Below are 12,415 nucleotides of genomic sequence, written 5' to 3'. Positions count from 1 at the left end.
TACTGAAGTCTCCTGGGATAATAGTTGGTGTGTCTATTTCTCCTTACAGCTCTATCAGCTTCTTCTTCACATATTTCAACATGTTGGTGTTAGGCACACACGTGTGCAGGATTGTTATGTCTTCTTTGAAGAATTTACCCTGTGGTCATTACGTAATGTCCTTCTCTATTCCTGATCACCTTTTCCTTCTGAGGTCTGTCTTCTCTGAAATCAACATATCTCCTCCAACTTTCTTTCGATTAGTGTTAGGATGGTACGTCTTTCTCTATAGGTTTAGTTTTTAAATTACCTGTGTCTTTATATATTTAAAATGGATTTCTTATAGACAACATGTGGTATGTTTTTTTTTTTTCGTAGTCTCGCTCTGTCTCCCAGGCTGGAGTACAGTGGCGTGACCTCGGCTCACTGCAACCTCAGCCTCCTGGCTTCAAGCAATTCTCCTGCCTCAGCCTCCTGAGTTGCTGGGATGACAGGCACGAGCCACCACACTTGGCTAATTTTTGTATTTTTAGTAGAGACGGGGTTTCACCCTGTTGGCCAGGCTGGTCTCGAACTCCTGACTTTGTGATCCACCCGCCTTGGCCTCCCAAAGTGCTGGGATTACAGGCGTGAGCCACCATGCCCAGCCAGTATGGTCTTTATTTATTTATTTATTTATTTATTTATTTATTATTATATTTTTTAAGACAGTGTCTCACTCTGTTGCTCAGGATGGAGTGCAGTGGCATGATCTTGGCTCACTGCAACCTCTGCCTCCCAGGCTCAAGCAATTCTCCTGCCTCAATCTCCCCAGTAGCTGGGACTACAGGCACGTGCCACCACACCCACCTAATTTTTTGTATTTTTAGTAGAGACGGGTTTTCACCCTGTTAGCCAGGATGGTCTTGGTCTCCTGACCTTGTGATCCGCCCGCCTCGGCCTCCCAAAGTGCTGGGTATGGTCTTTTTAAAAATCCATTTTGACAATCTCTGTCTTTTGATTGTTCTGTTTAGACTTTTCCCATTTGAAGTGATTATCGATATGATTGGATTGATATCTACTATGTTTCTATGTTTGTAACTCTTTCTATTTATTGTAGTTGTCCTTTGTATTGTCCCCCTTTCTCTGCCTTTCTGGGTGTTGTTGCCGTTGTTTCAGAAACAGGCTCTTGCTGTGTTGCTCAGGCTGTTCTCAAACGTCTGGGATCAAGTGATGCTCCCGCCCTGGCTTGCTTTGTCTCCTCTGGCTGTGTTTTTCTCTTATCTTTTATCATGCCTTGTATCTTTTTGTTGAAAGCCCCACATGAGGTATTGGGTAATAGGAATTGAGGTCAACTGGCCTTTAGCATGAGATTTTATGTTAATCTGGGTAGTAACTGGGCTGTGTTTAATGTTGACTGTAGCTATAGGTGTCAGGGACTTCAATTTCCTTTAGTATTTTTGTTTTTGTCCCCTGTTGTCTCTTGGTTTCCTTAAAATCTTCTTAAATAGAATCTTCACTTTGTAGCTGTTTCAGCTGTAATCCACAGATATCACACTGGAGCCCTGCTGATATAGTGATAACGTATAGGGAAAGGGGAAGCATTATGTAATCCTGTGATTAAATCTCTGTCTTTCTGTGTCTCTGTGTTCCTGGGCTGTGAACTTCAAAGTGTTTGTCAGCTTTTTCTCCCCCTTAGGTGAGACAGGAAGACTAACGGGGAATAGAGTTGTGTAATTCCTTTCTCCCAGATAGATAAGGCTCTGATAAAATCTTTTTCCCTGCTGAATAGGGCTTTGGTATGAAAAACATTCTGGGCATATTCTGTGTGCTGATGAGAAGAATGTGTATTCTCTCCCTGTTGGATGAGTTCTTCTAGAATTGTCTATTAGGTCCATTTGGTCTGTAGTGCTGTTTACTTATTTATTTATTTATTTTTTTGAGACAGAGTCTCACTCTGTCACCCAGGCTGGAGTGCAGTGATGTGATCTTGGCTCACTGCAACCTCTACCTCCTGGTTCAAATGATTCTCCTGCCTCAGCCTCCTGAATAGCTGGGATTACAGGCGTGTGCCACCACGCCTGGCTAGTTTTTGTATTTTTAGTAGAGATGGGGTTTGACCATATGGGTCAGGCTGGTTTCGAAGTCCTGCCCTCAACTGATTCACCCACCTCGTCCTCCCAAAGTGCTGGGATTACAGGCATGAGCCACCATGCACCTAGCCTGTAGTGCTGTTTAAATACAATGTTTCTTTGTTGATTTTCTGTCTAATTGATCTGTCCAGAGCTGAGAGTGGGATGTTGAAGTCCTAACTGTTATTGTTGGAGTTTATCTCTCCCTTTATACTATTAATAATAATAATGTTTGCTTTATATACCTGGGTGCTCAGGTGTTGGGTGTGTATATATTTACAATTGTTATATCCTCTTGCTGAACTGATCCCTTATCATCAGCTAATGACCTTCTTTGCCTCTTTCTTCAGTTTTTGACTTAAAGTCTATTTTATCTGATGTAAGTATAGCACTCCCACTCACTTTTGGATTCTATTTGCATGGAAGATCTTTTTCCAATCCTTCACTTCTAGTGTATGTATATCTTTACAGGTTACATGAGTTTCTTAAAGGCAGCATATAGTTAAAAAAAATTTTTTTTTGGCCAGGCACGGTGGCTCACGCCTGTAATCCCAGCACTTTGGGAGGCTGAGGTGGGCGGATCATGAGGTCAGGAGATCAAGACCATCCTGGCCAACAGGGTGAAACCCCGTCTCTACTAAAAATACATAAAAATTAGCTGGGCGTGGTGGTGGGCGCCTCTAGTCCCAGCTACTCAGGAGGCTGAGGCATGAGAATGGCATGAACCCAGGAGGTGGAGCTTGCAGTGAGTCAAGATCGCGCCACTGCACTCCAGCCTGGGTGACAGAGCGAGACTCCGTCTCAAAAAAAAAAAAAAATTTAATCCATTCAGCCAGTCTATACCATTTAATTGGGGGAACTTAATCTGTTAGCATTCAAGGTTATTATTGACAGGTGAGCACTTACTTCTGTCATTTTGTTAATTGTTTTCTGGTTGTTTTGTATATCCTTTGTTCTTTTCTTATTGTTTTTCTTTGTGGTTTGGTGGTTTTCTGTAGTACTGTTTTGATTCCTTTCTCTTTCTCATTGTGTATCTGCTGTACTGTAGTACTGTTTTGATTCCTTTCTCTTTCTCATTGTGTATCTGCTGTACCAGTAAATTTTATACTTTTACATGTTTTCATGATGGTCATTATTGCCCTAGGACTCCCATAAGCAATTCTTGCAAAGCTGGTGTAGTGGTAACAAATTCCCTCAGTTTTTGCTTATCTAGGAAAGACTATTTCTCCTTCATTTCTGAAGGATAACTTTGCTGAGTATAGAATTCTTGGCTGGCAGTTTTTTTTTTTTTTCTTTTAGCCCTTTGATTATGTCATCCCATTCTCTCTTGGCCTATAAATTTCTGCTGAGAAATCCACTGTTAGTTGAATAGGGATTCTCTTATGTGTGACTTTATACTTTTCCTTTGCTGTTTTTTATAATTCTTTCTCTTCCACTTTTTCTTTTTTTAAACAGGGTCTTTCTCTGTCACCCAGGCTGGAGTGCAGTGGTGTGATCATAGCTCAGTGCAGCCCTGAAATCCTGGGCTCAAGCAACCCTCCCACCTCAGCCTCCCTGGGACTATGGGTATGCACCTGCTAATTATTATTATTATTTTTTAGAGATGAGATCTCACTATGTTGCCCATACTGGTCTTGAACTCCTGGCCTTAAGCAATCCTCCCACCTTGGCTTCCCAAAGCACTGGGATTGTAGGTGTGAGTCACTGTTCCTGGCCTTCTCTTCCACTTTTGACAGTTAGAGTATAATGTGCCACTGGGAGTACCTTCTTGGGTTGACTACATTTGAGAACTCTTGAACTTTCCGGTTCTGGATGTCCATATCCTTCTTTTCAGCTATTATTTCATTAAAATTGGTTTTCTATGCCTCTTCCAATCTCTTCTCCTTCTGAAATTTCTATAATGTGATTATTTCTTTGCTTGATGGTATCGCATTGGTCCCATAGACTTTCTTTATTCTTTTTCCATTTTCTCCTTCTTCTTTTTCTTCTTTTTCTTTTTTAATGGAGTTTTGCCCTTGTTGTCCAGGCTGGCGTGCAATGGCATGATCTCGGCTCACCGCAACATCTGCCTCCTGGGTTCAAGTGATTCTCCTGCCTCAGCCTCCCGAGTAGCTGGGATTACAGGCATGCACCAACACGCCTGGCTAATTTTGTATTTTTAGTAGATAACGGGGTTTCTCCATGTTGATTAGGCTGGTCTCGAACTCCTGACCTCAGGTGATCCACCCACCTCAGCCTCCCTAAATGCTGGGATTACAGGCATGAGCCACCGCGCCCAGCCTGCTTGCTCAGTTTCACTTTTTCTTTCTCTCTCTTTCTCCCTCTCTCCCTCCCCCCTCCCTCTTTCTTTCTTTTCTTTCTTTCTTTCTTTTTTCTTTCTTTCTCTTTCTTTCTTTCTTTCTGTCTCTCTTTCTTTCTTTCTTTTTTTCTTTTTCTTTTTCTTTTCTTTCCTTTTTGTCTCACTGGGTAATTTTATAAGATTGAAGATTTTAAAAAATCGAAATAGGTCAGGCGTGGTGGCTCATGCCTCTAATCCCAGCACTTTGGGAGGCCGAGGCAGGAGGATCACAAGGTCAGGAGTTTGAGACCAGCCTGGCCAACATAGAGAAACCCCATCTGTACTAAAAATACAAAAATTAGCCCAGCGTGGTGGCAGGCGCCTGTAATCCCAGCTACTTGGGAGGCTGAGGCAGGAGAATCACTTAAACCCAGGAGGCAGAGGTTACAGTGAGCCAAGATTGTGCCAATGCATTCCAGCCTGGGCAATAAGAGCAAGACTCCATCTCAAAAAAATAAATTAATTAATTGAAACAAAATTTTTTTGAGACAGGGTCTCATTCTGTTGCCCAGGCTGGGGAACAGTGGCATGATCACAGCTCACTGCAGCCTCAACCTCTGCAGGCTTAGATGACCCTCCCACCTCAGCCTCCCGAGTAGCTGAGACCACAGGTATGCACCATCATGCCTGGCTAATTTTTGTATTTTTTGCAGAGATGGGGTTTTGCTATGTTGCCCAAGCTGGTCTCAAATTCCTGGGCCCAAGTGATTCACCTGCCTTGGCCTCCCAAAGTGCTGGGATTACAGGCATGAGCCACCACATCCAGCCCCAAGAAAACTTTTTTGAGATGGAATTTCTCCATGTTGCCTAGGCTGGTCTTGAACTTCTGTGCTCAGCCTCCTAAGCAGCTGGGTTTACAGGAACACAACACTGTGCCTGGCTCACTGGGTTATTTCACAAGGCCTAGCTTCAAGTTCAGAAATTATTTCTTCTGCTTGTCTAATCTGTTGTCAAAGCTCTTGATTATATTTTTTATTTTATACACTGAATTCTTTAGCTTCAGGATTTCTGTTTGGTTCTTTTTTATGATATCTATTTTTTTGTTACATTTCTCATTCAGATTTGATTTTGTTGAATTGTCTATCTGTATTCTCCTGTATCTCACTGAGTTTTCTTAAGATCATTATTTTGGATTCCTTTTCAGGCACTTCATAGATTTCCTTTTCTTTCAGGTCTATTTGTAGAGAACTATTGCGTTCCTTTAGAGGTGTCATGTTTCCTTGCTTTTTCATGTTTCTTGTGTCCCTACGTTGACATCTCTATGTCTAGTGGAAGAATTGCCTCTTCCAGTCTTATGGAGTAGCATTCATAGGGAAACTGTTTTCTGTAGATGTGTCCTATAGTGTCAGTTAGGTGGGATGCTTTGGCTTTGGCTCTGGGCAGTAGTGTAGTCTCCATGTGATTTCTTTAACTGTAATCAACACCCATGGTGTCTGCAAATGCCTCAGTGGCATAGACTGCAGCTCTATGTGGAGAGAGGGCATGGCTTTTACGGAGAGAGGACATGGCTTTTCTGGGGATGGAAGTCACTGGGCAGGGTGGATTTTAGGCCCTAGAGGAGCACATGCAGGGCACAGCAGGCCCATTGGTCATGGAAGTGGGGTTCCTGGTGGTGGTGGCAGGTGCCAGGCAGGCTAATCCTCAGACTATGGGGGTGCATGCAACACATGGCAGCTCTGCCATTCAAAGGGGTGGGGTTTCCAGTGGCAGTGGGCACTGATTGGCCAGTCCTCAAACCCTCTGGGGTGTGTGCATCAGTTCTCCCAGTCTTTGGGGCAGCCTTCCTGCTGTGCTGAACTGCTGGTTCCTTGGGAGTGCAGGGTGCCGTGTGGGCTCAGGAGCTGGGTGATGGTTATACCACTGAGTCTAGCTGGGGTCCTGGCACTGCAGCCTTGTATGAGGGTATGATGGGATGGAAGTGGGGCCTCATGGATGTGGAGATGCAGGGGCTATTGGCCCTTAGGGCAGAAGGCACTCCAGCAGTGGCTGTCTTCTCAAAATGGCAATGTGCCATAGCAGCTTGGGTCCCTGGGAGTGCAAGGGGCATTGTGTGTTGGTTCTCCAGAGCAATGCAACTATGTGGACTCCTGGCAGCTCCCTCTACTGGGCTCAGGGCCTGTGAGGACTATGGGGCTCTCCTGTAGCTAGCATTGTAGGCATCCACCTTGGTAATGGGGACTGCTGGGGATCTACCACTTACCTTTTCCCCATAATGGGGAGTCTGTTGTGGGTCTAAGCTAATCCTGGACAGATGCTTTGCTTCCCTGTCTATGTTGCCATCTGGAATTTACAGAGGGGTTTTGTTTTTTCCTTGCTGTATTTCAGTGTCCTCCCTTAGATATCCCACTCAAAGTGTAGTTATTTATTTGATGTTTTGGCTCTTCTTTGTGGAGGAGATGAGCATTGAGTACCTCTAGTCAGCTATCTTCCAGATCACTCTGGGAGTATCTCAAAATGGTTACTTTTACCCTCCCCCCTCCCCCACCCTTGTTAGAAACATGAGGAGTTTCTCTTGGCTCTTTACTGTCAGAATCTGGTGAGACTCCAGGAGGTAAAAGCCACAGAAGTATAGAGGGGGCGTCCTAAGACTGAAACCCCTAGAAGCTTCTCACTCTTGTGCTAGTCTACATGCTGCAATTTTTCAACATGTAGCAATTTTTCAAAGTTACTATTAAGTGTTCCTACCAGTTTATGGCTCCAGCAGCTTCTGATCCAGGTAAGCTGATCTTAACAGTGATTCTTTGTACTTGCCTGTACTTCCAGATTTCATGGTGGCAGTTTGTCCTGTGACCTTAATTCTCTGATAAGTTCAAGAAAAGTAATTTATTTTAAGTTTGTTCAGTTTTTTAAATTATCGTAATAAAGAGAGAGTTGACAGCTGGGCATGGTGGCTTACGCCTGTAATCCTAGCACTTTGGGAAGCCGAGGCGGGCGGATCATGAGGTCAGGAGATAGAGACCATCCTGGCTAACATGGTGAAACCCCGTCTCTACTAAAAATACAAAAAATTAGCCAGGCCTGGTGGAGGGCGCCTGTAGTCCCAGCTACTTGGGAGGCTGAGGCAGGAGAATGGCATGAACTTGGGAGGCGGAGCTTGCAGTGAGCCGACATTGCGCCACTGCACTCCAGCCTGGGCGACAGAGCGAGACTCCGTCTCAAAAAAAAAAAAAAAAAAGAGAGAGAGAGAGATGACTTCTCAATATCAATAAATTTGAGAATAAGAAAAAAGGTATTTTCTATTTATACACAAATTTACAATTTCTGGTGCTCCTTTATTCCTTTTTGTGGATCCATATTTTCAACTTGTGTCATTTTTCTTCAGCTCAAAGAACTTTTGAAAATATCTCTTTTAGCATAGATTTTCTGGCAATAAATTATCTTACCTTTTGTTTGTTCAAAAGTATCTTTGTTTTGCCTTTGTTTTTAAGGTTACCTCTGTGGGTCTAGAATTCTAAGTTGGCTGATTATTTCCCCTTTTCAGCACTTGAAAGATGTAGTTCCACTGCCTTTTGGATGAGAAATCAATGAATGTTCTGCAGTGTCACATTTTCTTTTTTCTTTTCTTTTTCTTTTTTTTTTTTGTTTTGAGACTGAGTCTTGCTCTGTCACCCAGGCTGGAGTGCAGTGGCGCAATCTCAGCTCACTTCAAGCTCTGCCTCCCGGGTTCACGCCATTCTCCTGCCTCAGCCTCCCGAGTCGCTGGGACTACAGGCACCCGCCACCACACCCGGCTAATTTTTTGTATTTTTAGTAGAGACGGGGTTTCACTGTGTTAGCCAGGATGGTCTCAATCTCCTGACCTCGTGATCCGCCCGCCTTGGCCTCCCAAAGTGCTGGGATTACAGGCGTGAGCCACCGCGCCCGACTTTTTTTTTTTTTGAGATAGAGTCTCGCTCTGTCGCCCAGGCTGGAGTGCAGTGGTGTGATCTTGGCTCACTGCAACCTCCACCTCCTGGGTTCACACCATTCTCCTGCCTCAGCCTCCTGAGTAGCTGGGACTACAGGCACCCGCCACCGCACCTGGCTAATTTTTTGTATTTTTAGTAGCGAAGGGGTTTCACCGTGTTCGCCAGGATGGTCTCGATCTCCTGACCTCGTGATCTGCCCGCCTTGGCTTCCGAAAGTGCTGGGATTACAGGTGTGAGCCACCGCGCCTGGCCCTTTTTTTTTTTTTTTTTTTTTTGACAGAGTCTCACTCTATCCCCCAGGCTGGAATGCAATGGTGGAATCTTGGCTCACTGCAACCTCTGCCTCTTGGGTTCAAGTGATTCTCGTGCCTCAGCCTCCCAAGTAGCTGGGATTACAAGTGCATGCCACCATGCCCAGCTAGTTTTTCATATTTTTAGTAGAGATGGGGTTTCCCCATGTTGGCCAGGCTGGTCTTGAACTCTTGGCCTCAAGTGATATACCTGCCTCAGCCTCCCAAATTGCTGGGATTACAGGCATGAGTCACTCTGCCTGATCTCTTTTAGAATCTTTAAACATATTTGTAATAGCTCTTTTTATTCTCTCTCCTTTTTTTTTTTTCTTTGAGATAGAGTCTCACTCTGTCACCTCGGCTGGAGTACAGCAGTGCAATCATAGCTCACTATAACCTTGAACTCCTGGGCTCAAGTAATCCTCCCACCTCAGCCTCCTGAGTAGCTGGGACTACAGGCATGCATCGTTACACCTTGCTCATTTTAACGTTTTTTATAGAGACATGGCCTCACTTTGTTGCCCAGGCTGGTCTCAAACTCCTGCCTCTAATGATCCTCCTGCCTCAGCCTCCCAAAGTTCTGGGATTATAAGCACAAGCCACTATGCCCAACCCCTCCTTTTATTCTCTATATTGTAATTCTGTCATCTCTGTCATACCTGGTTTCATATATGTTTACTAATTTATCTTCATTTATGTCATGTTTTTCCACCTCTTTGCATGTCTAGTAATTTTTGATTGAGTGTTGGACAGTATGAATGCTATGTTACTAAGTGTTTGGATTTGTCATCTTCCTTTTATTGAGTTTTGTTTGTTAAGTAGTTAATGTACTTGTAGATCAACTTGACCCTCAAGTCTTCTCTAAAAGTTTCATTAGAGAAGGTCTCAAGTAGGCTTTATTCTATGGATAACTTAGGTCTACACTTAAGGCATGGCCTTTCTGAGTTTTCCGCTGAATGGCCAGAGTTTTCAGCAATTTTTCTCCACCCTGACTCGTCCTGCGTGAGCTGAGGTGACTGTTCAGGTCAGAGCTCCTCTGCAGATTTTCTTTGCCCCACTTTGTGGAGTCTCACTCTACACATGCCCAGCTTCATATTCAGCCAAAGACTCAAGGGGACACCTATGCAGATTTCTGAAGCTCTTTTGCTGTGTGGCTCCTTCTTTTTTGGTAGTCTGCCCTTCAAATTCTGCCTCCTTTGTTGCCCCACCTTCCACCCTCTGTCCTGTAATCTCAATAGGAGGATTGGACTTCCTTTGGTATCCTCCTCCTCAGGCTGTGGTTAGAAAATTGTTCCTAGAGAGCCAGGCAAGGCAATTGTGAACCAAAAAATGACATTTTAAGAGAAAAAAAAGGAAAAAACAAAACAAAAAGACTTGTTTTTCTTTCTTCAGGGATCAGTGTCATGTACTTTGTTTCCAATATCTGCAAACAGTTTTATATATTTTTATCCAGTTTTATGGTTTATGGCAGGAAGATTATCTAATAGTAGTTACTACATCATGGCCAGAAGCAAATACATATAAAATTCCCTCCCTCTTCTTTCTCTTTCTTTCTTCTTTCTTTTTCTTTCTTTCTTTCCTTCTTTTTCTTTCTTTTATTTCTTTCTTCTTCTTTCTTCTTTCTTTCTCTTTCTTTATTTTCTTTTTCTTTCTTTCTTTGTTTCTTTCCCTTTCTTCCTTTCTCTCATTCTCTCTCTCTCTCTTTTCTTTCTTTTTTTTTTTTTTTTGTTTGAGACAGAGTCTTGCTCTGTCACCCAGGCTGGAGTGCAGTGGCGCAATCTCAGCTCACTGCAAGCTTCACCTCCCAGGTTCAAACCATTCTCCTGCCTCTGCCTCCCAAGTAGCTGGGACTACAGGCACCCACCACCACACCCAGCTAATTTTTTGTATTTTTAGTAGAGACAGGTTTCACCATGTTAGCCAGGATGGTCTCAATCTCCTGACCTCATGATCTGCCTGCCTCGACCTCCCAAAGTGCTGGGATTATAGGCGTGAGCCACTGTGCCTGGCCTCCTTCCTTTCTTTCTTTCTTTCTTTCTTTCTTTCTTTCTTTCTTTCTTTCTTTCTTTCTTTCTTCTTTCTCTCTCTTTCTTTCTTCTTTCCTTTTTCTTTCTTCTTTCTTCCTTTCTCTCTTTCTCTTTCTCTCTTTCTTTCTTTTTTGAGACAGGGTCTCTCTCTGTTACCTAGGATGGAGTGCAGTGAAGCAATCACAGCTCACTGCAGCCTCAACCTCCTGGGCTCAAGCAATTCTTCCCATTTTAGCCTCCTGAGTAGCTGGGACTATAGATGCGCACCACCATGACCAGCTAATTTTTGTATTTTTAGTATAGATGGGGTCTCGCCGTGTTGCTCAGGCTGGTCTCGAACTTCTGGGCCCAAGTGATCCACCCACCTCAGCCTCTCAAAGGGTTGGGATTACAGATGTGAGGCACCATATCTGGTCCATTTTCTTTTAAATTGAATGCCAATACTAACTTGTTGAATACCAATTCCAACAACATTTGTTGAATAATCTTTCCTTTCCTCACAAATTTTAAGTCTCATCTACTAAATTTGTGTACACACACACCCTTTTTCTTCTATGGCACTATTCTATTAGTTTTTTCTCTTCATACATGTATCCTAGTTCTTTATGATTTTATGTTTTAAATATTAAATAGAAAAAGTTTATTGTAAATATGATACAGAAAGAAAGAGTTAAAATTCCATTATTTCCAATGTCTTTCTTAGGTTAATCACTGTAACAGTTTCATGAATATGCTCCCAAACATTTTATATAAAAATATATTGACAAAAAGAACAATACCTAACACTTATTAAGCTTTTACTGTTTTTTGGTTTTAGTTTTTTTTTGAGACAGAGTCTCGCACTGTCACCCGGGCTGGAGTGCAATGGTGCGATCTCGGCTGACTGCAACCTCCGCCTCCTAGGTTCAAGTGATCCTTCTGCCTCAGTCTCCCGAGCTGCTGGATTACAGATGTGTGTCCAGCTTTTTTTTTTTTTTTTTTTGAGATGGAGTCTCGCTCTGTCGCCCAGGCTGGAGTGCAGTGGTGTGATCTCGGCTCACTGCAACCTCTGCCTCCCGGGTTCAAGTGATTCTCCTGCCTCAGTCTCCTGAGTAGCTGGGATTACAGGTGTGCGCCACCACGCCCAGCTAATTTTTTGTATTTTTAGTAGAGATGGGGTTTCACTATGTTGGCCAGGCTGGTCTCTAACTCCTGACCTCGGCATCTGCCTGCCTTGGCCTCCCAAAGTGCTGAGATTACTGGCGTGAGGCCCTGCGCCCGGCCAAGCTTTTACTGTTTAACATAGTTTCTAGGCACTGTTCTAAGTGCTTTACAAATATGGACTCCTTTACTTCTCATAATAACCCTACATGGTGGGGATTACCCTCTCCTTAACAGATGTGGAAACAGACATCGAGGATCATGCCCCGGGTCATACAGCTAGTCAATGGCAAAGCCATGATTTGACGACCTGGCAATCTTGCTCCAGAGCCCAAACCTCCTGTTGCTTCTTCATTCTCACAGATGGTCTCACTGGGCACCATAAAGCTTCTAAGCCTTTGGCTGCCTAAAACGTCCCATTGCTGTGTAATTGCAAGTTCTTTCATGACTGCGTATGTCTTTCCCAGTGAGGCAATTTGTCACCTTCTTTGCCTATTTTTGGTTGAATCATCTTTTTATTGTTCATCTTAAGCAGCTCTGTGGATGTCAAGAAAATCCACTCTTAGTCGCATGGATTGCTAATATTTCAAAGGTATTTATTTACTTTGCTTATGATTTTTTT

Source organism: Pan troglodytes, chromosome 11, assembly GCF_028858775.2.
Source record: "Pan troglodytes isolate AG18354 chromosome 11, NHGRI_mPanTro3-v2.0_pri, whole genome shotgun sequence".
NCBI lineage: Eukaryota > Metazoa > Chordata > Mammalia > Primates > Hominidae > Pan > Pan troglodytes.
Note: the sequence above shows the minus strand (reverse complement) of the source record.